Source organism: Bufo bufo, chromosome 6, assembly GCF_905171765.1.
Source record: "Bufo bufo chromosome 6, aBufBuf1.1, whole genome shotgun sequence".
NCBI lineage: Eukaryota > Metazoa > Chordata > Amphibia > Anura > Bufonidae > Bufo > Bufo bufo.
In genome coordinates this window covers 384,224,545-384,247,758 of record NC_053394.1, presented here as the reverse complement: position 1 = coordinate 384,247,758, position 23,214 = coordinate 384,224,545, and positions in this window count along the sequence as shown.

Here is a 23,214-nt window from a genome sequence, read left to right as displayed (position 1 = left end):
GAAAACTGTGTGCCTCAACTTTACTACATGATGGTGGAATAGTCCTTGGTTGCGGTCAAGTGGGGGCAGTGATGTCAGCAGTTTCCAGGTCTCTCCAAATACATGGCACGATGTGACCCCCTTTCATAAAAAGACACGCCCACTTACTGGCACAAGCCTTTTAAACTGTAGCCCCAGGATCACATAAATATATTTGACTTATGTCTGGGATAGACGGGCGATTCATAATGGGCAAGGGCTGAGACCCCCTACAGAGAGGTTTTTCTGTAGAATTAGCTGGCCTCTGTAGTGGCTGGTTGAGGTGTGAATTCGTACGCATGAGGTCTCCTTGATGCCAGAACCCCTGTGGAGTTAAGTACCTCTGCTATCTGACACGCATATGGTTGCAGTGAGAACGTATTTTGCAGGTACACTGACAAAGGTGAATCAGATGAATATCATGGCTGCAATTGAATAATGATCCATATTCCTCACAGTTGCCTTCACTCTGTATTGATGCCACTGGCACCATGCTCTTCCTCTGATGTTACCTTCCTCTCAGCACCCTGATCTAGCTCCCAGATCCTGTCCAACACACAATCATTGTAATAGTCCTCAACCTCCCAGCCATGAAAACTGCGATATGTCATCATTAGCTTTCTAGCCCCCTCCAGATTACCTGCTTTATACTTGCCTTGAGTTCCACTGCTGCTACCACTGCCCCTACCACCACCAATGCAGCTACAGGTACCACTACTCCTACCACCACAAACACAGCTATGCTTGGGGTGACCCCCCTCCCCCGAATCTCCTCCTCATGGTAGTCTAAACACTGAACCACCCAGTCCATAATTCCATCCTCTGTGTCCTCAATATTATTAGGAGCCAGGGAGAACTGTGGCCAACTACTACTACTCCTGGCATGTACTGATACTGCTGGTCCTATATGCATTCTGACTCTGGGAGGACAAGGCATGGGTCTTTCGTTTTGCACTCTTCCATTTCTCAGCCATTTTATTATGAGGCCTATAAATGAAAAGTCAGGGGTTTGGTACACATTATTTAACAGTACAAGCAAAATGGCAAGTGTGTTTTTTGTAATTTAACCCCTTGCCGACATGTGACGTACTACATTTTGACGTAATAGTACGTCATGGTGATATGGCGGGTACCGGAGCGGTGCGCGAATGATCACTGCAGGGGTCTGGCAGTGCCTGATAGCCGGGCCCCTGCATCGCTGTAAAAGCCGATGCCAGCGGATTAACCCCTTCTATGCCGCGGTCCGCGCTGACCGCGACATAGAAGGAGTTTGTGTCGGGTGAGGGAGCGCATCGAGTTCTCGCACTGCTGTGGCAGAGACCTGATGTGTAATAAGGCAACCCTTGCACGGCATCGGGACCTGCCTTCTACGGGTGCCCAGGAGATCCAGCCTCAGGCCAGTCTCCTAGGCAACCTATTAGTGCATGACTCAGTGTAATCCACTAACAGGCAATGCATTACAATACAGATGTATTGTAATGCATTGCAGAAGAGATCAGACCCCCAAAAGTGAAAGTCAGAAATAAAGTAAAGAAATTTAAAAAGAAAAAAAAGTGTTTTTAATGAAAAAAAATAATGTTTTTAAGTAAAAAGATAAAGAAACGTTCCTTTCCCCTTATTTTATAATGGAAAAAAATAACATTTGAAAACATGTTAGGTATCGCCGCGTCTGTAATGACCGGCTCTATAAATATATCACATGATCCACCCTGTCCGATAAACACCATAAAAATAAATCCCATTTTTGTCACATTACATCACAAAATGTGCAACACCAAGCGGACCAAATGTCCCACAAAATGGTATCAATAAAACTGTCACCTCATCTCACCAAAAAAAAAAAACTATAGCTCTCAGAACATGAAGACAGTAAAACATCATTATTTTTGTTTCAAATATGCTATTACTGTGCTAAAGTGAAACAAATAATACAAATAAACACATATTAGGTATCGCCGCGTTCATAACAAACAGCTCTATAAAAATATCACATGGCATAACTCCTCAGGGCAACACCATAAAAACAAAACAAAAAAAGCTGTGTGAAAAAAGGCATTTTTGTCATTTGACATAACAAAAATTGCAACACCAAGCGATCAAAAAGGCGTATACCCCCCAAAATAGTACCAATCAAACCGTCACCTCATCCCGCAAAAAAAATTATCATTATTTCGGTTTCAAAAATGCTATTATTGTGTATAACTTAAATAAATAAGAAAAATTAGACATATTGGGTATTGCCACGTCTGTAACGACCTGCGCTATAAAAATGTCACATGAACTAACCCCTCTGGTGAACGCTGTAAAAATAAAAAAATAAAAACTGCACCAAAACAACCAATTTTTTGGTCCGCTTGTCCCATAAAGTGTAATAATGAATGATCAAAAAATGAAAATTACTTACAGGTAATTGGATTTTCCTGAACCCACGACAGCACCATGAGAGAGGATGGATCCGCCCCCAAAGACAGGAAACCTGCAGCACAAAAAGGCGGAGACTCCTCTCTGTCCTCAATATGACATTTCCACTGATTTGATGAACTCCGCCGTATAAGTTAGTTTACTTTTCTACTTTTTTTTTTTTTGTGACACCCGTGAAAACACTCCACCACCCAGGATAAAAGAAAGAAGGGAAGGAAAAAATAAGGGTGCTGTCGTGGGTTCAGGAAAATCCAATTACCCGTAAATAATTTTTATTTTACCCCTCACCCACGACAGCACCACGAGAGAGAGAGCCAAGCAAACTAGGGTGGGATGACAGCAGATAGCACCGAAGCTCCAAAGAATAAATCAGAAGGAGAATTCAATTGTAACCGGTAATGGTTAAAGAAGGTAGAGGGAGAAGACCAAACTGCAGCTTTACAGATGTCCTCGATAGAGACCGCCGCTCTTTCAGCCCATGACGTTGATACAGCCCTTGTGGAGTGCGCACGCAGACCCTAAGGAGGTTCCTTCCCCGAGGAAGAGTATGCCAGAGAAAAAGCTGATGTGATCCATCTTGCCAGAGTCTTCTTTGAGGCCTGATGTCCTTTGTTTTTTCCCTGAAAAAGAAAAAATAGCGAGGAAGATTTCCTCCACTACGTAGTCTCATTCAGGTACTGAATGAAACATCTTCTGACATCCAGGCAATGGAAAACTTCCTCCCTTTCTGAAGATGGATTATCATAAAAGGAAGAAAGAATAATTTCTTGTGATCTATGGAATTTAGTACCCACTTTAGGTAAGAAAGCCGGGTCAGGGACGTGGGATTTATGGAAATCGCCTAAATTTCGGAGACTCTACGTGCTGAAGTTAAGGCTACTAATAAACATAGCTTTAGAGAAAGGAATTTCATATTAATCTGATGGATAGGTTCAAAGAGAGGGGCTGTGAGGGCCTGCAGAACCAGATTTAGGTCCCAAGGGGCTATTCTCTGGGAAACACTAAGGGAAGATCTGGAAACGGCTTTAAAGAAACGCATAACCCAAGGATTTGACGCTAAGCGTTCGTCAAAGAGGGCCGACAAGGCAGACACCTGGACTTTCAGTGTGCTTGGAGAGAGACCCATTTCTAGCCCTTTCTGAAGGAACTCTAGCACCTTATTTAAGGGTGGTGAGCCTGGAAGGTTTTTAACCTCTTCAGGACACAGGGCATACAGGTACGCCCTTATGACCTGGTACTTAAGGACGCAGGGCGTACCTGTACGCCCTGTGTATTTCTGATCACCGCCGCGCAGTGACCACCGTAAAAAAATAAAAATAAAAACGGTGTAAAAAAAGCCATTTTTTGTCATCTTACGTCACAAAAAGTGTAATAGCAAGCGATCAAAAAGTCATATGCACCCCAAAATAGTGCTAATCAAACCGTCATCTCATTCCGCAAAAAATGAGACCCTACTTAAGATAATCGCCCAAAAACCGAAAAAAACTATGGCTCTTAGACTATGGAGACACTAAAACATTATATATTTTTTTTTTAAATGGAATCATTGTGTAAAACTTACATAAATAAAAAAAATTGTATACATATTAGGTATCGCCACGTCCGTGACAACCTGCTCTATAAAATTACCACATGATCTAACCTGTCCGATGAATGTTGTAAATAAGCCGCACCTTGGCTAAATGCCCGGGGGGGTCCCGTGACCACCCCATGTCGGCGATCGCAAAAAAAAACGGCAGGTCAATTCAGACCTGCGGTTTGCTGCGCTTTCTGCAGTTTCTGATCCCCGCGGTCCCTGACAGGATGGGGTTCCCCCGGACAGGATGGGGTGACAGAGGGAGGGAGCCCTCCTCCTTACCCTTCCCCGTCTGCGCAGTTGTGGCCACAACTGAGCAGACGGGGAAGGTTCCCATGGCAACAGGACGCCTTCTCAGGCATCCTGCTGTCCATGGTGCTGAACAAATCTGTGCTAAAGGCATAGATCTGTTCAGACAAAGTATAAGTAAAATACAGTACAGTACACTATATAGTGTACTGTCCTGTATTATACAGACATCAGACCCACTGGATCTTCAAGAACCAAGTGGGTCTGGGTCAAAAAAAATGTAAAAATCAAAAAACACATTTATCACTGATTAAAAATGAAAAAAAAAAAAATTTCCTACACATGTTTGGTATCGCCACATCCGTAACGACCTGATCTATAAAACGGTCATGTTACTTTACCCGAACGGTGAACGCCATAAAAATAAAAAATAAAAAACTATGATGAAATTGAAATTTTGCCCACCTTACTTCCCAAAAAAGGTAATAAAAGTGATCAAAAAAGTTGCATGTGTGCCAAAATTTTAACAATCAAACCGTCATCTCATCCCGCAAAAATCATACCCTACCCAAGATAATTGCCCAAAAATTGAAAAAACTATGGCTCTTAGACTATGGAAACACTAAAACATGTTTTTTTTTGTTTCAAAAATGAAATCATTGTGTAAAACGTATATAAATAAAAAAAAGTATACATATTAGGTATTGCCGCGTCCGTATCGACCGCCTCTATAAAAATATCACATGACATAACCCCTCAGGTGACCACCGTAAAAAAAATCTAATAAAAACTGTGTAAAAAAAGCCATTTTTTGTCATCTTACGTCACAAAAAGTGTATTAGCAAGTGATCAAAAACTCATATGCACCCAAAAATAGTGCCAATCAAACCGTCATCTCATCCCGCAAAAAATGAGACCCTACTTAAGATAATCGCCCAAAAACTGAAAAAACTATGGCTCTTAGACTATGGAGACACTAAAACATTTTTTTTGTTTTAAAAATGAAATCATTGTGTAAAACTTACATAAATAAAAAAAATTTTATACATATTAGGTATCGCTGCGTCCGTGACAACCTGCTCTATAAAATTACCACATGATCTAACCTGTCAGATGAATGTTGTAAATAACAAAAAAACAAAACGGTGCCAAAAAAGCTATTTCTTGTTACCTTGCCGCACAAAAAGTGTAATATAGAGCAACCAAAAATCATATGTACTCTAAACTAGTACCAACAAAACTGCCACCCTATCCCGTAGTTTCTAAAATGGGGTCACTTTTTTGGAGTTTCTACTCTAGGGGTGCATCAGGGGGGCCTCAAATGGGACATGGTGTCAGAAAAAAAGTCCAGCAAAATCTGCCTTCCAAAAACCGTATGGCTTTCCTTTCCTTCTGCGCCCCGCCGTGTGCCCGTACAGCAGTTTACGACCACATATGGGGTGTTTCTGTAAACTACAGAATCATGGCCATAAATAATGAGTTTTGTTTAGCTGTTAACCCTTGATTTGTAACTGGAAAAAAATATAAAAATGGAAAATCTGCCAAAAAAGTGAAATTTTTAAATTGTATCTCTATTTCCCATTACATCTTGTGCAACACCTAAAGGGTTAACAACGTTTGTAAAATCAGTTTTGAATACCTTGAGGGGTGTAGTTTCTTAGATGGGGTCACTTTTATGGAGTTTCTACTCTAGGGGTGCATCAGGGGGGCTTCAAATGGGACATGGTGTAAAAAAAAAACGTCCAGCAAAATCTCCCTTCCAAAAACCAAACGGCGCACCTTTCACTCTACGCCCTGCTGTGTGGCCGTACAGTAGTTTACGGCACATATGGGGTGTTTCTGTAAACGGCAGAGTAAGGGCAATAAAGATACAGTCTTGTTTGGCTGTTAACCCTTGCTTTGTTAGTGGCAGTTGACAGAAAAAGTTAACAGAAAATCCCTTACTCCTCAACAACTGCCTCTCAAGTTCCATGCCGTCAGGTGGAGATTGTGTGCCTAACAGGGACATGGGAACAAAGAGTTCCCATGCCCCTGTGTGTGGCTGACCTCCGGCGCTGTAATTACAGCGCCGGTGGTGTGCATCCGCTCCACAGGCGGGAGGATCAAAGGACCTTTTACCAGCCCCCAGCCGGAGAGGATCATCCCCTGGAGAAACGAGCACCCCCTGGACAACGAGCATATACCGTCTGAGTATCATTATTCCCCCTATACCACCAACGATTCCCCTGCAGTTAACCCTTATTATTCCCCCTATACCACCAACGATTCCCCTGCATTAAACCTTATTATTCCCCCTATACCACCAACGATTCCCCTGCATTAACCCTTATTATTCCCCCTATACCACCAACGATTCCCCTGCATTAACCCCTATTATTCCCCTTATACCACCAACGATCCCCCTGCATTTAACCCTTATTATTCCCCTGTCCTATACCAACAATGCCCCTGTATTTACCCTAATTCACCCCTGTATCCCCCTGGTACCCCTTCCACAGTTAACCCCTGCTCCTCTGGATTCTCCCCTGTTTAACCCCTGTAATACTGTCATGCCCTGCTCTGACTATGTGCGGAGGTCGGCAGGATAGCAGCACGTGTTTAGTTTTTTGTTTTGTTTTGGAGTCGTGCTAGATCCGCCTTCCTTCAGGTGCACTGGGTGGGGTCATTGGTTTAAATCACACTTAATCCCAGTGTTCCGTGCGGGTTATAGAAATCAGTCTGGCCTTGGAAGCAAGGAAGGAAGGATTGTCTGTTCCAGCTCAGATAAGATAAGTTTGGTTTCTGTTTTTGTTGTTTGCTGTCTAGGCTGTTTGTGTGTCGTCTGTCCCCTCCAGGTTCTGAGGGAGCAGGCTGCCCCTATTCCCCTTTCACCATCTCAGGGATTCTAGGGTATTTTCAGCCACATTATTCCTACCTTCAAGATCTGAATGTGGGCTTAGCAGTGTAGGGAGAGAAGTCAGGGATTTGCTAGGAGGTGACCTTTCCCCAGCTTCTCGCCTAGAAACTTGTTTATTGGTTTATCTGTGTATATGAGATCCCGTCCGCTTTGACAAATACCTCCCCTGGCATCCCCTGCTATAGCTCCCCATCATCTACCCCTGATCCCCTGGTATCCCTTGATACCCCTTCACTGCTAGCATGCCTGCCCCAGCAGCAGTGAGTGTGTGTTAATCCCTCATTACTCCATTAGGGACAGCTTAGAGTCAGGTTGGGTGTGTATATGAGTATTATGTGTAGTTAGATTTTAGGGTTAAATATTGAAAGTGGGATTGTGTCTAGTGTAGTTAGGACCGTATTAGTGTGTTGTTATAGTGTATTTACTTATATCGTTGTGTGCTGTTATAAATATATATATATATCTATTCCTATTGATATAGATAGATATATAATTATAAGCAAATATTAGACTGTGACGTAAAGTGTATTAATAAATACCTTTTATTTAAGCACAATGTGTAGTCTTTTATTGTAGTAGGCACCGCTGCAATAGCCACAGGTAATTCAGTGTAGAGTAAGGTAATCAGTAGTGTTTTATTAATTTGGTATAAATAGGCGGAGGCATCACTAGACGACTCACGCCTATTTATGATTAATTAGTGAGATTTGCATAAATTTCAATAATTAATATTTCCTTTAACATTGGCGAGCCAGGCCCACTGCTAGGAATGTGTGTCCGTGTTTGGCTTTGGTGAAGGAAGTCGCTATTCTGTGAACTAGTCAGGCAAGAGAGACGTGGTCAGTGGTTTCTGAGCATCCAGGGCCTAATAATTCGGACAGAAAGCGATTTTTCAATCGGAGCTAGGCACGGGCCAAAATCTACAGCAGAGAATTTAAATCTTTCTGATCTGTGTATTAAGTATTTTCTGATTCCCTTACACGCCCATTGAGAACCGGAGAGAAGTCATCACATACACCACTGAAGAGAGAACCATCATCATTGAAGCTGAACAGAAGTCGTCTGGCTGGTCGGGAGAAGGCGTTCCGAATATTGAAGGACCTCCTCCACGAAGCAACACACGACAACAAACAACGGCACCAAGGAAGATGGCCTCTCGTCAAAAAGGGAGTATAAACTTCTCCACACTGCAACACCTCAGCAAACATAACACATACAACCCCATCATCCTCACCATTTACAAATCCACTGAGCTGCTATGGTCTGGCATACGCTCATGATAAAATCTGTATTAATAATAGTGTTAAAAAAAACAAATAACGGCTCCAAATGCTAACCAAATTGGTTTACACCTTTGAGGATACCATTTGGAAGCCAGAACATCTTGAAACACTTAACAGCACAAGAAAGGCAGAGGAAGTTTCCAACACGGCAAACCTTCACTGCAATTGTTGTGTTGAGAACATCAAACAGTTGCACACATTACAAACACAATTACAAGAGAAGTCCCAGTGTACGGTCGAGAAGGGCAGAGAGATTTGCGTGTTAGAGTTTAGACTCTTGGACAAAGAGAGTTTCTACTCTGACATGGACAAGGAACTGCTCAGACTGTACACTGAGATAAATCAGTTTAGGAACAATGCGGTATCTACGGATACCACGATTGTTCGACTTCGAGAGGACCTGGCTGCGAAAACGCAAACCATTGCGGATTTGCAGCAGGTCATTTTGAATCTGTCATAGCCTGGTGCTAACAGCATGTTGCCCACGAAACAAATAAAGTGACAAGCCGTGGCAACGTCTCCATCACCTACCAGCAGTGAATCGTTGACTGTTGACACGGTCCCGGCTCGCTGTTAGTCGTTGTGATCCTTAATGCATTATTGTTCATGTTTACATTTTGCAATCGGGATCATGTGACTGTGATCACATGACCCTGGTTTGGGTGGTAACTAATGCTCAGACATGCGCACATGTATTTACTTCCAGAATCGGCCATCTTTGATGAGGTTCCTATAGAGTCCATTTGCGCTTGAGATATCGTGAGATCAATTGGATCTCGCGCATGCGCATTTGCTGAGTGTGGACGCTCCCGGGACCGTGGTGCTCCATCGACACTGATGGTCAATGTAACACTGGTTTTGTACGTTTTTAATTAACACATCACACGTTGGTAACACGTGATTTTTTAATTATCAACCATATCTGATTATGCACTTTTATTATGTAAAATGGATTTTTGCATTAGGCACTGTCACTTTATTTGTACTAGACATAATTGCACATTGTTGCTGGTTGATATGAACTCATTTAATTGATGGATTTTTTATGAATTGTGATTATTTTTATCTTAATTGGATTATTTAATGTAATGAATTGCCACACCTTTATATATCACTGTTGTAACACATGTCTGAATAGCTTGAGAAAGACCGCAACAAGCGGTTGAAACGTTGCTGCTATTTGACACTGGGTGAATAAACCACGTTTATTTTTTGATCATACTGGAGTGCTGCTGGCGTTTTGTATTTTTCTCCATTGAATTGGATCCTGGTGCCGGTTCGTATCGGCCTGATTTTGCACCCTAACGCTAGTGTGCTGCGCCTTCATTTTCCATACTTGTTTCATGCACCTGAGACGCTTTGCACCTAATTATGGATTTATCATTTGAAAACCGACACCCAGATGTCTTCACCTACACCAGGGAAGATGAACAGAGGATAATGCGGGACACTTTTTTGTTTGCCCCGTCACTTTTGGAGGTTAAGAAGCAATACGAATAGGAGTCTAAACGATTGATCAATTTGGAGTTGCATATGTACATCCTTTGCGAATATCATCAAACACACAGAAAACCACGTGGCATGAGGTCACAACTTAGACCAGATTTGTTTCCTAATAATGTGGAATTTTGCACCAGATTTATCCAAATTTGCAATAAATTTGCATTTGATATGATCCTCCTTAATGTGGAGTTTTTACAAAAGGAAATGGTTGTGGTGCAAGATAATATTCGAAAAAATACAGATTTGCTGCAGGAACTGCTGTCTGCTGATGATCTTGCTGTTTATTTAACCTCATGCAGCCCACACTTTGAGAAATTGAAATCTGAGTTACAAGATAAGAAAAGACGCAAATGGATCCGTGATATGGAGGACTACACAGGGGGATATATCTATATGTGGCAACGGGATCCCAAAAAGAGCCTAAGAGGTGGTGATAAGAGATATATGAATCCACTTGATAAGATTTCAATTACTTACCGGTAATTGTTTTTTCCTCTAGCCCCCACAGCGGCACGTAACAGGAGGATACACCGCCTCCCCCAGGGACAGGAAACAACATGGAGATCATTAAATATTCCCCTTCCTTTACCTGCTCCAGTAAATAACCGAGAAACTCTGGAAAGGATGCAACATATTAATATTTATGTATTATCAAATTTTAACAAAACATGAACAAGGATATTTTCCAACAAAGAAAAAATTCAATATAGAAAAGCAAAAAAAATTTATAAATAAATAATGGGGGGGAAATACCCCGTGCCGCTGTTGGGGCTAGAGGAAAAACCAATTACCGGTAAGTAATTGAAATCTTTCCAAATGCCCCCACAGCGGCACGTAACAGGAGGAATAACAGAGAAGCTCTAAATTAGGGTGGTACTACCGCAGATAACACTCTGCGAGCAAAGGATAACTCTCTATTCCTTAACACATCCAACTGATAATGCCTAAAAAAGGTGGAAGGTGAGGACCAGGTGGCTGCCTGGCAAATCTGTTCTAATGGAACATCCGTTAATTCAGCCCAAGATGCTGCTACCGACCGAGTTGGATGGGCTTTTAGACCTGCTGGGGGAGAGGCTTTCATAACACCGCAAGATTGCAGATCTGATCCATCAGCTAATAGATGTTTTGCTTGCCGCATTCCCCCTGTTCGGGCCTGAAAATTTAACAAACAGTCTGTCCGTCTTTCTAAAGTCCTCAGTGGCTTTAAGATAGGTCAGTACTGCTCTTCTCTAGGTTATGAAAACGTCTTTGTTCCTGACTGCCAGATGGAGACCCAAAGGATGAAAGAGACACTTCTTGTAGACAGTGGAACTTAGAGACCACCTTGGGCAAAAAAGAAGGATAGTGTTTTAATACTTTTCTATCATCTCTGATGGTTAGATAAGGAGGTCTGCACGAAAAGGCTTGTATTTCCCCCACCCTTCTAGCCGTGGTAATAGCTATCAGGAAAACGGTTTTGAAAGTAAGCAATTTTAAAGATATCTCCGGTAAGGGCTAAAAGGGACTGTCTGTTAAGGCAGATAATACCAGGTTTAACCTCTTCCGGACATAGGGCGTACAGGTACGCCCTTATGTCCTGGTACTTAAGGAACCGGTGCCTGCTCAAATCATTGAGCAGGCACCTGGGGCCTGCGGTTTTCTGCGTTTCTGGGTTATTCGGGTCTCTGAGGACCCGATAACCCTGAACAGGATGGTGATCGGTGGTGTGATTTTACCCCACCAATCACCATCCTGCGATCCTGAGTGGTGATGGTGACATCACCTCTCAGAATCGCTTCTGATTGGTTGGTGGGCGGGCCGGCGCCAGTTTCAAATGATAGCAGCGCTCCTCTCCTCCTCCTTTTGTGTCCGGAGCCCGAGGAGAGAGGAGCTGCCTGCACGTGTCTGATCTGTGCCCCAGCACCCATCCTTGCCCCCAGGACCCGATCTGTGCCCCAGCACCCCCATCTTTATCATCAGGTAATTAGGGAAAGTATAGGGAAAGGTTGGGCTAGGCAGGGATATAAAAGGGAGAGTTAGTGGTAAAAAAAAGTTTTGTTGCATCACCCTAAGTAGGGTGTCTGGGGTCCACAGCACAGCTGTGTGACCCTAGACCCCCTAGGGGTTCTGCTGCTTGCCCCCCGCCCCCCCTACAACTTTTTTGGGGTGCAGGCATTTTTTTTTTGTGCATACGTTGACTGTGGCCGGCACTCTTAGCGTCCGGCCACTGTTAGCGCATCGCACACCCCACCGCTGATCAACTTCGGACGGTTGATCAGCGGTTTTGATTTTTTTTTTTACTTTTTTATCACATTTTTCCCCCTTTTTTTAGTTAGTCTTTTTTTTTCTGTTAGTTTTAGGGATAAGTCCGCGAACACCCGTGCCCCCACACACACGCACACCAAATAAAGATTTACACACACGCACATACACACGCAGACACACACTCACTCCCCTATGGCCCGCCGGACGTTCTCGGCCGAGGAAGCATACGCTCAGCTAGCCTCCGACTCCGAGAGTCCCAGTGAGGACGAGGATGACCCCACTTTCCTGTTGTCATCCGCGTCCTCCTCATCATCTAGCGATGATGATGAGCCCCCAAGGCGGCGGAGACGCCGCCAGGCGGAGCAAGGGGACCGCCATGCTAGGGACCCTGTGGCCCACACTAGTACGAGCAGCTCTGGGGCTCGTACTAGTTTTCCGGCCCACCAATTAAATCCACCGGAGCACCTTGCCGGTGAACCTGTCTGGTGTACCCCAGAGCGATATGAGCCCGTGATTCCTGATTTTGTAGGCCAATCAGGAATACAGATTTTCACAGTGGGCTACACTGAATATGACTTTTTATTTTTCAGTGACCCACTGGTAAATCTGATGGTGGAGCAGACGAACCTGTACGCCCAACAGTTCGTTGCTCAACACCCGGGCTCCTTTTTGGCTAGGCCCGGTGGCTGGACGCCGGTCAGTGCAGCCGAAATGAGGACATTTTGGGGCCTCGTGCTGCATATGGGCCTTGCCAAGAAACCTAGTGTCAGGCATTACTGGAGAGGGGACGTCCTCTACCAGGCCCCACTTTACAGTACGGCCATGACACGCTCCCGGTTTGAGGCCATCCGGAAATGTCTGCATTATTCAGATAATGCAGCATGTCCCCCCCAAGGTGATCCTGCCTATGACCGTCTGTATAAGATACGGCCGGTCATCGATCATTTTGGGGACAAATTTGTACAGGCCTATGTACCTGGAAGAGAGGTCGCGGTTGATGAGTCTCTCATTGTGTTCAAGGGGAGACTCATTTTCCGCCAGTATGTGCCCTCCAAGCGGGTGAGGTATGGCGAGAAGCTATACAAACTTTGTGAGAGCACCTCAGGGTACACTTACAAGTTTTGTGTATACGAGGGGCGAGATTCCCTTATTCAACCCCCAGAATGTCCCCCCACTCTGGGTGTTAGCGGGAAACTTGTGTGGGACCTTATGTACCCACTGCTAGATAAGGGTTACCACCTTTACGTGGATAACTTTTATACTAGTATCCCCTTGTTCCAGTCCCTTGCCGCCAGATCCACGTCCGCTTGTGGGACCGTGCGAAAAAATCAACGCAGCCTCCCTGCCCACCCCCTCCAGGTACCTATCCCCAGGGGTGCGACCCATGCCCTTACCAGTGAAAACCTGTTGCTGGTCAGATATAAGGACAAGAGGGATGTCCTTGTACTGTTCACAATTCATGGTAACGGCATCACCCCTGTCCCTGTGCGAGGTACCGCGGCAACGGTCCTCAAGCCCGATTGTACCATCGACAACAATCGGTATATGGGAGGAGTTGATCTCTCTGATCAAGTCCTCAAGCCATATAAAGCCATGCGCAAAACCCGGGCATGGTATAAAAAAGTTGTACAAATATTTTGTACTATCCCGAAGCGCTGGCAACACAGGAACATTCCTTCAGTTCTATGAGGCCGTCCTCAAGGCCCTGATCTTTTCGGACCGGGAAAGAGCAGGCCGGAGTACCTCAGGAACTGGAGGCGCCCGGATCGTCCCTGGCCAACACTTTCCAGGTGTGGTCCCCCATACTGGAAAGAAGGGACGAACCCCAAAAAAGTGTGTGTTGCAGGAGGGGGATACGGAAGGACACCACTACTCAGTGCGGCACGAGCACCGATCACCCGGGCCTCTGCATTGATGGTTGCTACAGGGAGTATCACACTTCCATGGAGTACTAAATTTATATCCCAATTTACCCACTGACATCGGATAAAAAAAACTGGTTCTCAGACTTGAGACACCCAAAAAAACTAAAATAATTTAAAAAAAAGTATACAAATTAGGTATCGCTGCGTCGGTAATAATCTCCTCTATAAAAATACCCCATGACCTAACCCCCCAGATTAACACGGTCCAAAAGAACTTTTTTTGTCACCTTACACAACAAAAATTTTAATAGCAAGCGATCAAAAAGTCCTATAGCCCCCAAAATAGTGCCAATAAAACCGTCCTCTTATCCCGCAAAAAATGAGCCCCTACATAAGATAATGGGCAAAAAAAATAAAAATGACTCTTAGACTTTAGAGATACAAAAACATTTTTTTGTATCAAAAAGGATAATATAGTCTAAAACCTAAATAACTTATTAGGTATCGCCGCGTCCGTAAGAATCTCCTCTATAAAAATACCCCATGACCTAACCCCCAAGATTAACACGGTAAAAAAAAAAAACTGTGCCAAAACAGCTATTTTTGGCACTTTTCCGTTTCAATCTGTTTTTTCCGGTAACAAAGCAAGGGTTAACAACCAAACAAAACTTAATATTTATTACCCTGATACTGCAGTTTACATTTGTGGTCGTAAACTGCTGTATCACTAAAAGGCAGGGCGCAAAAGGAAAGGACCGACATGGTTTCTGGAAGGCCGATTTTGATGGCCTTTTTTATTGACACCATGTCCCTTTTGAAGCCCCCCTGATGCCCCCCTAGAGTAAAAACTCCACAAAAGTGATCCATCTAAGAAACTACACCCCTCAAGGTATTCAAAACTGATTTTACAAACTTTATTAACCCTTTAGGTGTTAATGGCAAATGGAGATGAAATTTCAGAATTTAAATTTTTGGTAACCTTGCCTCACAAAAATGTAATATAGAGCAACCAAAAATCATATGTACCCTAAAAATAATCCCAACAAAACCGCCACCTTATCCCGTAGTTTCCAAAATGGGGTCACTTTTAGGGAGTTTCTACTCCAGGGGTGCATCAGGGAGGTTGAAACAGGACACTGTGTAAATTAACCAGTCCATAAAAATCAGCCCTCCAAAAACCAAACAACGCACCTTTCCCTCTACGCCCCGCTGTGTGGCCGTACAGTAGTGTACGACCACATATGGGGTGTTTCTGTAAACGGCAGAGTCAGGGCAATAAAGATACAGTCTTGTTTGGCTGTTAACCCTTGCTTTGTTAGTGGAAAAAATGGGTTTAAATGGAAAATTAGGCAAAAAAATGAAATTTTCAAATTTCATCCCCATTTGCCAATAACTCTTGTGCAACACCTGAAGAGTTAACGACGTTTGTAAAATCAGTTTTGAATACCTTGAGGGGTGTAGTTTCTTAGATGGGGTCACTTTTAGGGATTTTCTACTCCAGGGGTGCATCAGGGGGGTTGAAACAGGACACGGTGTAAATAAACCGGTCCATAAAAATCAGCCCTCCAAAAACCAAACGGCGCACCTTTCCCTCTACGCCCCGCTGTGTGGCCGTACAGTAGTGTACGGCCACATATGGGGTGTTTCTGTAAACGGCAGAATCAGTGCAATAAAGATACAAGCTTGTTTGGCTGTTAACCCTTGCTTTGTTAGTGGAAAAAATGGGTTAAAATTGAAAATGTGGCAAAAAAAAGAAATTTTCAAATTTCATCCCCATTTGCCAATAACTCTTGTGCAACACCTAAAGGGTTAACAAAGTTTGTAAAATCTGTTTTGAATACCTTGAGGGGTGTAGTTTCTAGAATGGGGTCATTTTTGCGTGGTTTCTATTATATAAGCCTCCCAAAGTGACTTCAGACCTGAACTGGTTCCTAAAAATTGGGTTTTTGAAAATTTCTGAAAAATTTCAAGATTTGCTTCCAAACTTCTAAGCCTTGTAACATCCCCAAAATATAAAATATCATTCCCAAAATGATGCAAACATAAAGTAGACATATGGGGAATGTAAAGTAATAACTATGTTTGGAGGTATTACTATGTATTATAGAAGTAGAGAAATTGAAACTTGGAAATTAGCAATTTTTTCAAATTTTTGCAAAATTTGGTATTTTTTTATAAATAATAATAATAAAAAAAAATTTACTTTATTTTACCAGTGTCATGAAGTACAATATGTGACGAAAAAACTATCTCAGAACGGCCTGGATAAGTCAAAGCGTTTTAAAGTTATCACCACTTAAAGTGACACTGGTCAGATTTGCAAAAATGGCCTGGTCCTTAAAGGGACACTGACAGGCCCAATAAGCATATTTAGGTATATATATGACAGTACAGGTCAAGTGTATTAAAATCATCTAAGTATCCCCCCTGTCCACCTTATAAATACAGAAAACTAAAGTTTTATAACCTGCTTGTCTCGTCTCCAATCTGTCCAAGGGGCGGCGTTTCATCTCAAAATGCGCCCAGCCAGCCGCTCCCAACTGCCGTTCTGAAGCCCCGCCCAGCTCATCAATATTCACTTCGCTGGGCGGCGGCTACAACTCTCCCCGACTCAAGATCCTGCGCATGGCCAATTCAATCCTCCTACGTCTAATCTTCAGCGCATGCGCCCGGCCGGGGTCACATCGCGCCTGCGTACAGACAGTCTGCGTCTTAGAGGCCGCTGCAGCTTCTGCTTTATGCGCATGCGCCGGGCACTTGAGTCGGGGAGAGTTGTAGCCGCCGCCCAGCGATGTGAATATTGATGAGCTCAGCGGGGCTTCAGAACGGCAGTTGGGAGCAGCTGTCTGGGCGCATTTTGAGATGAAACACCGCCCCTTGGGCAGATTGGAGACGAGACAAGCAGGTTATAAAACTTTTGTTTTTGGTATTTATAAGGTGGATAGGGGGGATACTTAGATAATTTTAATACACTTGATAAGACCTGTACTGTCATATATACTGTATACCTAAATATGCTTATTGGGCCTGTCAGTGTCCCTTTAAGGTGAAATAAGGCTGTGTCCTTAAGGAGTTAAATCCCAAGGGGAAAGAGTGGGCCTAACCATGGGTTGTTTTCTCCGGGCCGTTTTCACAAATCTTTTGATGAGGTCCGCTTCTGACAGTTTAATATCCAGAAAGGCACTTAGAGCAGATATCTGGACTTTAATTGTGCTAACTCTAAGACCCTTTTGTAGACCCGACTGGAGAAACTCCAGAACCTTAGCGATCATAAAGGGGCCTCTGATATCACCATCTGTAAATGTTATAAATAACTGCCAGATTCTGTTATAGATCTTTGATGTCACACTTTTGCGGCTATAGAGAATCGTGGAAATTACCTCATCGGAGAGGCCTTTTTCTCTTAATAATTCCCTTTCAGGTTCCACGCTGCTAGCTGAAGTCGAGTTGCCCTGGGATGCCAAACTGGGCCCTGGTGAAGGAGATCCGGGATATCCGGTAGTAGACAAAAGTCCCCTGCTCACTTCTTTAGTAGTAGTGGGAACCATGATCTCCTGGGCCAATAAGGTGCAATCAGAAGCAACAAGTGGCTTCCCAGCAACACTCTTTGTAGAACCTTGGGGATTAGCGCAAATGGAGTAACGGCATACAAGTTCTCGTCCAGCCATGGCTGGGAGAGAGCGTCGACTATGAATGGGTGATCTGTGTAGGATAGAGAACCGAACTTTTCTGTCTGTTTAGTCACATTGCGAATAGATCTACTTCTGGAAAAAAAACATTTTTCTGTTATCAGAAGAAATATTTTCCGGTTCAGGCACCACTTGCCCTCTTTCAAGGCATCTCTGCTGAGAAAATCCGCAACCTCATTGTTCTTTCTTCTTATGTGAACTGCTCAGACTGACAGTACGTTTCTTTCGGCTCACTGGAATATTTATTTTGCGACTTTTTCTAGGGCTGGACTTTTTGTGCCCCCTTGTTTGTTCAAGTAAGCTACGGTTGTGGTATTGTCCGATAATATAATTATCTCCTTTCCCCTGAGTTCTGGGTGAAAGGCTTTTAATGCTTCCCAAACTGCGGTTAACTCCCTTAGGTTGGAAGAAGCTAAGCTTAGATGTTTCTGCCAGGTACCTTGTACTATGGACTGATCTGAAAAGTCTCCCCAGCCGCTTCTGCTGGCGTCTGTAGTGATTGTAACAACGTCTGTTTGTTGCCAAGGAACGCCCCTGCCTAAGTTTTCCCTGATCAGCCACCAGCTTAAGGAGTCTCTTACGTATTGAGGAACTCTCACTTTCATCTCCAGTGAGTCTACACTCTTGTTCCATCTTCTGAGCATGAATGACTGGAGGGTCCGAGAGTGAGCCTGGGCCCACCTTACTGCTGGGATAGCCGGGGACATCAGACCTAAGATCTTCATTATCAAACGGATTGTTACCTTGTATCTGCTGCGGAACAGGGTTAACTCCTGACTGATCTTCTGGATTTTTTCCTGTAGAAGGAAGGTTTCATGAGTTCCGAGTCCAACAACATCCCTAAAAAGACCTTTTTATTTTCTGGACGGATATCTGACTTCTCCGTATTTATCAACCATCCTAGATCTGTTAGACTCCGCTTTACAAATTCTATGTGTTCCAGAAGTAGATCCTCTGATTCTGCGGCAATAAGGAAGTCGTCTAAATAAGGGACAACTAATATTCCCTTCAGATGTAGGTCTGCTACCGCATCTGCCATTACCTTAGAAAAGACTCTCGGTGCTGACGTAAGGCCAAATGGGAGGACCTGGAACTGGAAGTGATGTACTACTGTCTCTGACCGAACTGCAAATATGAGATATCTTTGGTGTTCTCTGCAAATTGGAATGTGGTAGTATGCATCGGTAAGATCTAGAGTTGCTATAAAGATGTTTCTTTTTAATAGACTGATCGTGGATTTTATACTCTCCATCTTGAAACGCTTGTAAAGCAGATGATGGTTCAGCTCTTTTAGATTTATAATGGCTCTGTAAGAGCCGTTCGGCTTTTTTATGAGGAATATAGGAGAATAATATTCTGTTCCTTCTTCCCCCAGGGGGACTGGAACTATGGCTTCTTTCTGCAATAAGGTCTTTACCTGGTCTAGGATTAAGGACTGGACTGATCTGGTTTTTCCAGTAATCTGGAAAACATCCTGCGGTAAAGAGGAAAATTCTAGCCTTAGGCCTGATGAAATTACGTCCAGCACCCACGGAGAGCTGAAAATATTTCTCCAGGCCTACACGAAATCCTGTAACCTTCCTCCTACCCTGCCTCTGGCGTCATTGTTTTGATGATTTCTGGGAAGAATCTGAGGGGTTGAATAAAAACCCTTTTCCTCTTCCCCTTCCCAAACACCATTGGTATGAGAAATCTCTTTTTTTCTGATCCTGCCTGCCTCTCGATGATGAAGGAAAGTTTCGTCTTTGACGAAAATTCCTCGGGTCTGAGGGAAACCCCTTCCTTTTATCAGTGGCCTTTTCTAAGATGTCATCCAGGACCGACCCGAACAATCTACAGTACAGACCAAAAGTTTGGATACACCTTCTCATTCAAAGAGTTTTCTTTATTTTCATGACTATGAAGGCATCAAAACTATGAATTAACACATGTGGAATTATATACATAACAAACAAGTGTGAAACAACTGAAAATATGTCATATTCTAGGTTCTTCAAAGTAGCCACCTTTTGCTTTGATTACTGCTTTGCACACTCTTGGCATTCTCTTGATGAGCTTCAAGAGGTAGTCCCCTGAAATGGTCTTCCAACAGTCTTGAAGGAGTTCCCAGAGATGCTTAGCACTTGTTGGCCCTTTTGCATTCACTCTGCGGTCCAGCTCACCCCAAACCATCTCGATTGGGTTCAAGTCCGGTGACTGTGGAGGCCAGGTCATCTGGCGCAGCACCCCATCACTCTCCTTCATGGTCAAATAGCCCTTACTTTCAAAGTTTTCCCAATTTTTCGGCTGACTGACTGACCTTTATTTCTTAAAGTAATGATGGCCACTCGTTTTTCTTTACTTAGCTGCTTTTTTCTTGCCATAATACAAATTCTAACAGTCTATTCAGTAGGACTATCAGCTGTGTATCCACCTGACTTCTCCTCAACGCAATTGATGGTCCCAACCCCATTTATAAGGCAAGAAATCCCACTTATTAAACCTCACAGGGCACACCTGTGAAGTGAAAACCATTTCAGGGGACTACCTCTTGAAGTTCATCAAGAGAATGCCAAGAGTGTGCAAACCAGTAATCAAAGCAAAAGGTGGCTACTTTGAAGAACCTAGAATATGACATATTTTCAGTTGTTTCACACTTGTTTGTTATGTATATAATTCCACATGTGTTAATTCATAGTTTTGATGCCTTCAGTGTGAATCTACAATTTTCATAGTCATGAAAATAAAGAAAACTCTTTGAATGAGAAGGTGTGTCCAAACTTTTGGTCTGTACTGTATCTCCTTCACAGGGGATAGTTGAAAGAAGAAGATCGGACCAAATTTAAACGGCGCTGATGCAGAAGAATGACTCCGTGTTGAAATGTTACCATATAGGTAATCTTTTATTCAAAAGTCTACGCGTTTCAGGGGCGGACTGCCCCCTTCATCAGGACAATAAAACTTCACAGGGGATGCCGCACAACTTATTTTTAGATGCAGCGTCACCCGCCCATGACCTAAGCCACACTGCTCTTCTGGTGGCATTTGAGAGGGCCGCTGATCTGGCTGCCAGTTTAACAGTCTACCGAGGCATCCGCTAAAAACTTCGCCGCCTGCTTAAGCATCGGCAAGGAGGCCGCAATATCTTCTCTGGGGGTTCCTGCCACTAGGTGTTCCTCTAATTGGCTTATCCAAATTAACATAGATCTGGCCATGTAAGTGGAAGCTACACTAGGCCTTAGGATGGACATGGAGGCTTCCCAGGATCTTTTCAGTAGCGCCTCACCCTTTTTGTCCATAGGGTCTTTTAGCAGACCTAAATCTTCAAAGGGTAGCGCAGACTTTTTTGTAATTTTTGCAACTGGGGCATCTACTTTTGGACACTTATCCCAAAAAGTTGTATCTTCCTCTGCGAAAGGGTATTTTCTTTTTAGGACTCTAGAAACCCAAGGTCATTTTTCTAGGTCGACCCATTCCTTATTAATTAATCTAGTAATATTGGAGTGAAGGGGAAAGACTCTCTTCCGTTTTTCTCCTATACCCTTGAACATAAGGTCCTGCACCGTCTTGGGTTGTTTGGATTCTTCTAAGTTTAGGGTCGCTCTAATAGTTTTTAACAATGCGTCAGTGTCCTCTATGGAACAAAGCGGCCTCCCAGACTCATCCTCTGAGGAATCCGACTCAGACCCGGAGGGAAGTTCCCCTTCATCTAATTCCTCTTCCGGACCGTCAGTCTCTAAGGAAGCGGACATCTCGGTCATGGAAGTAGAGGGTCTCTGAGACGTGGAAGCTAATTTTTGATCCACCTATTTCCTCCTTTATAATGTGTCTGATTTTATCCAACAGGGAAGGAGACTCCTCAGAAACAATTTTTTCCAAACACCTTGAACAGAGGGGTTTATTATACTCAGACGGCAAACCCTTTTTACAGATGTAACATTTATGGATGGACACTTAAATAATAAGTAATATTAATGATTATTTGCATATAAGATAGGCTGTCCCTTATGCATTGAGTCTACATGGCATTGTATTGATTTTGTTATTCTGTTATTTGCACTTTTTACTATTTTGTCTTGAATAATTGGATTTACTTTCTGTTTGTAGAAGAGAAAAGAAATGGGCAATATTAGCCAGAAACGAGCATGTTTATAAGATGTTTCTCTCTCGGTGCAGCTCTGGTTGTGGCTATGAATAGCTGTGTGTGAATGCGTTGTTGAGTTACAGGAAAGTTAGGTACTTGTATGAAGGCAAGTAAAGCATGCGTGCATACTAACAATAAGTCATATTAATAGCAAGGAAAAAGGGAATGTATAAATTGAGGCAGTAAATGTGTGGAGAGGAACCACTTACATTTTTATAATGTTTTATGTGTGTTATGTAATGTGCAGGGTGTCATGTTTTTATTGGCGCTCCGAGAACTCAGATGTGTGTGTGACATGGGCCCTTTATGTTCGTCTGTTTCTATGTCTGTGGACCGTTGGTCTGACCTCATACAGTTGTTAGGCCTGGGCATTTTGCCATACCTCCCTCTGTCTCACCTGTCATATCCCAGCATCTCCTGCCTCGCTGCTCGTTGCTGTCTCCGCCAGATAAGGCAGGCGCGTGCCTACCAGACGAATCCTTCGGCCATGCTGCTTCTGATCTCTGGCTTGTCTCTGACCACGCTTCAGCTTCTGTCTCTGACAATAATCATCATCATCATTATCATCTGCTACCATTACTCCAGTCCTCTCTGCAAAATACCACTTCTCACCACCATGTCTGTTATTGGACTCAGTTCACACTAACTGCGGTTCTAACCGCATCTTGAGCTATTTGAGTGTTACCTGTTGTCTGAGTCAGTGAGTGAGTTGTCAGCCATGTTTACTAATCCTGTAGGTAGTGGTTCAGTTTCTCTCTTGCTGAGTTCTATCTTCTCTCCTGGGAGAGTGCTGAATAACACCCTAGGGGTTAGTGGCTGCCATTCCTAGGTTGACTCAGAGAATCCACAATATCTCTGGTTTGACCAAAGGGTCCCACCCACTGGTCGTAACAGTACGCTCAGGCCATGGTTTCCGATGACTCATAACCTGACATGGCCAAAGTCCTATGTGAACTTTTATGTTACCAATTTCCTTCTGAACATGCTAAAGTGGTATTTATTATTTCCCATCTAGAAGGAAAGTCCTTGGCATGGGCAAATCCTATCTGGGAGAGAGCCAGTCCCATCACTAACAATATTGCTCTATTTCTGGACTCATTTCGCAAAGTGATTGAACCAGATTGTCTCTTATCTGCTTCCTCAGCTCTCTCGTGCATCTGTCAAGGTGCACGCTCTGTTAGACAATATTCCATTGAATTCCGTACCTTATCCTCTAAACTGTCCTGGAATGTAAATGCTCTCATTGGTACCTTCTGGGAAGGACTTAATGGCAAAATCAAGGATGAACTTGGAGGAAAAGAGATTCCATCTGCTTTGGAAGCCTTAGTGACTCTGGCTACTAGAATC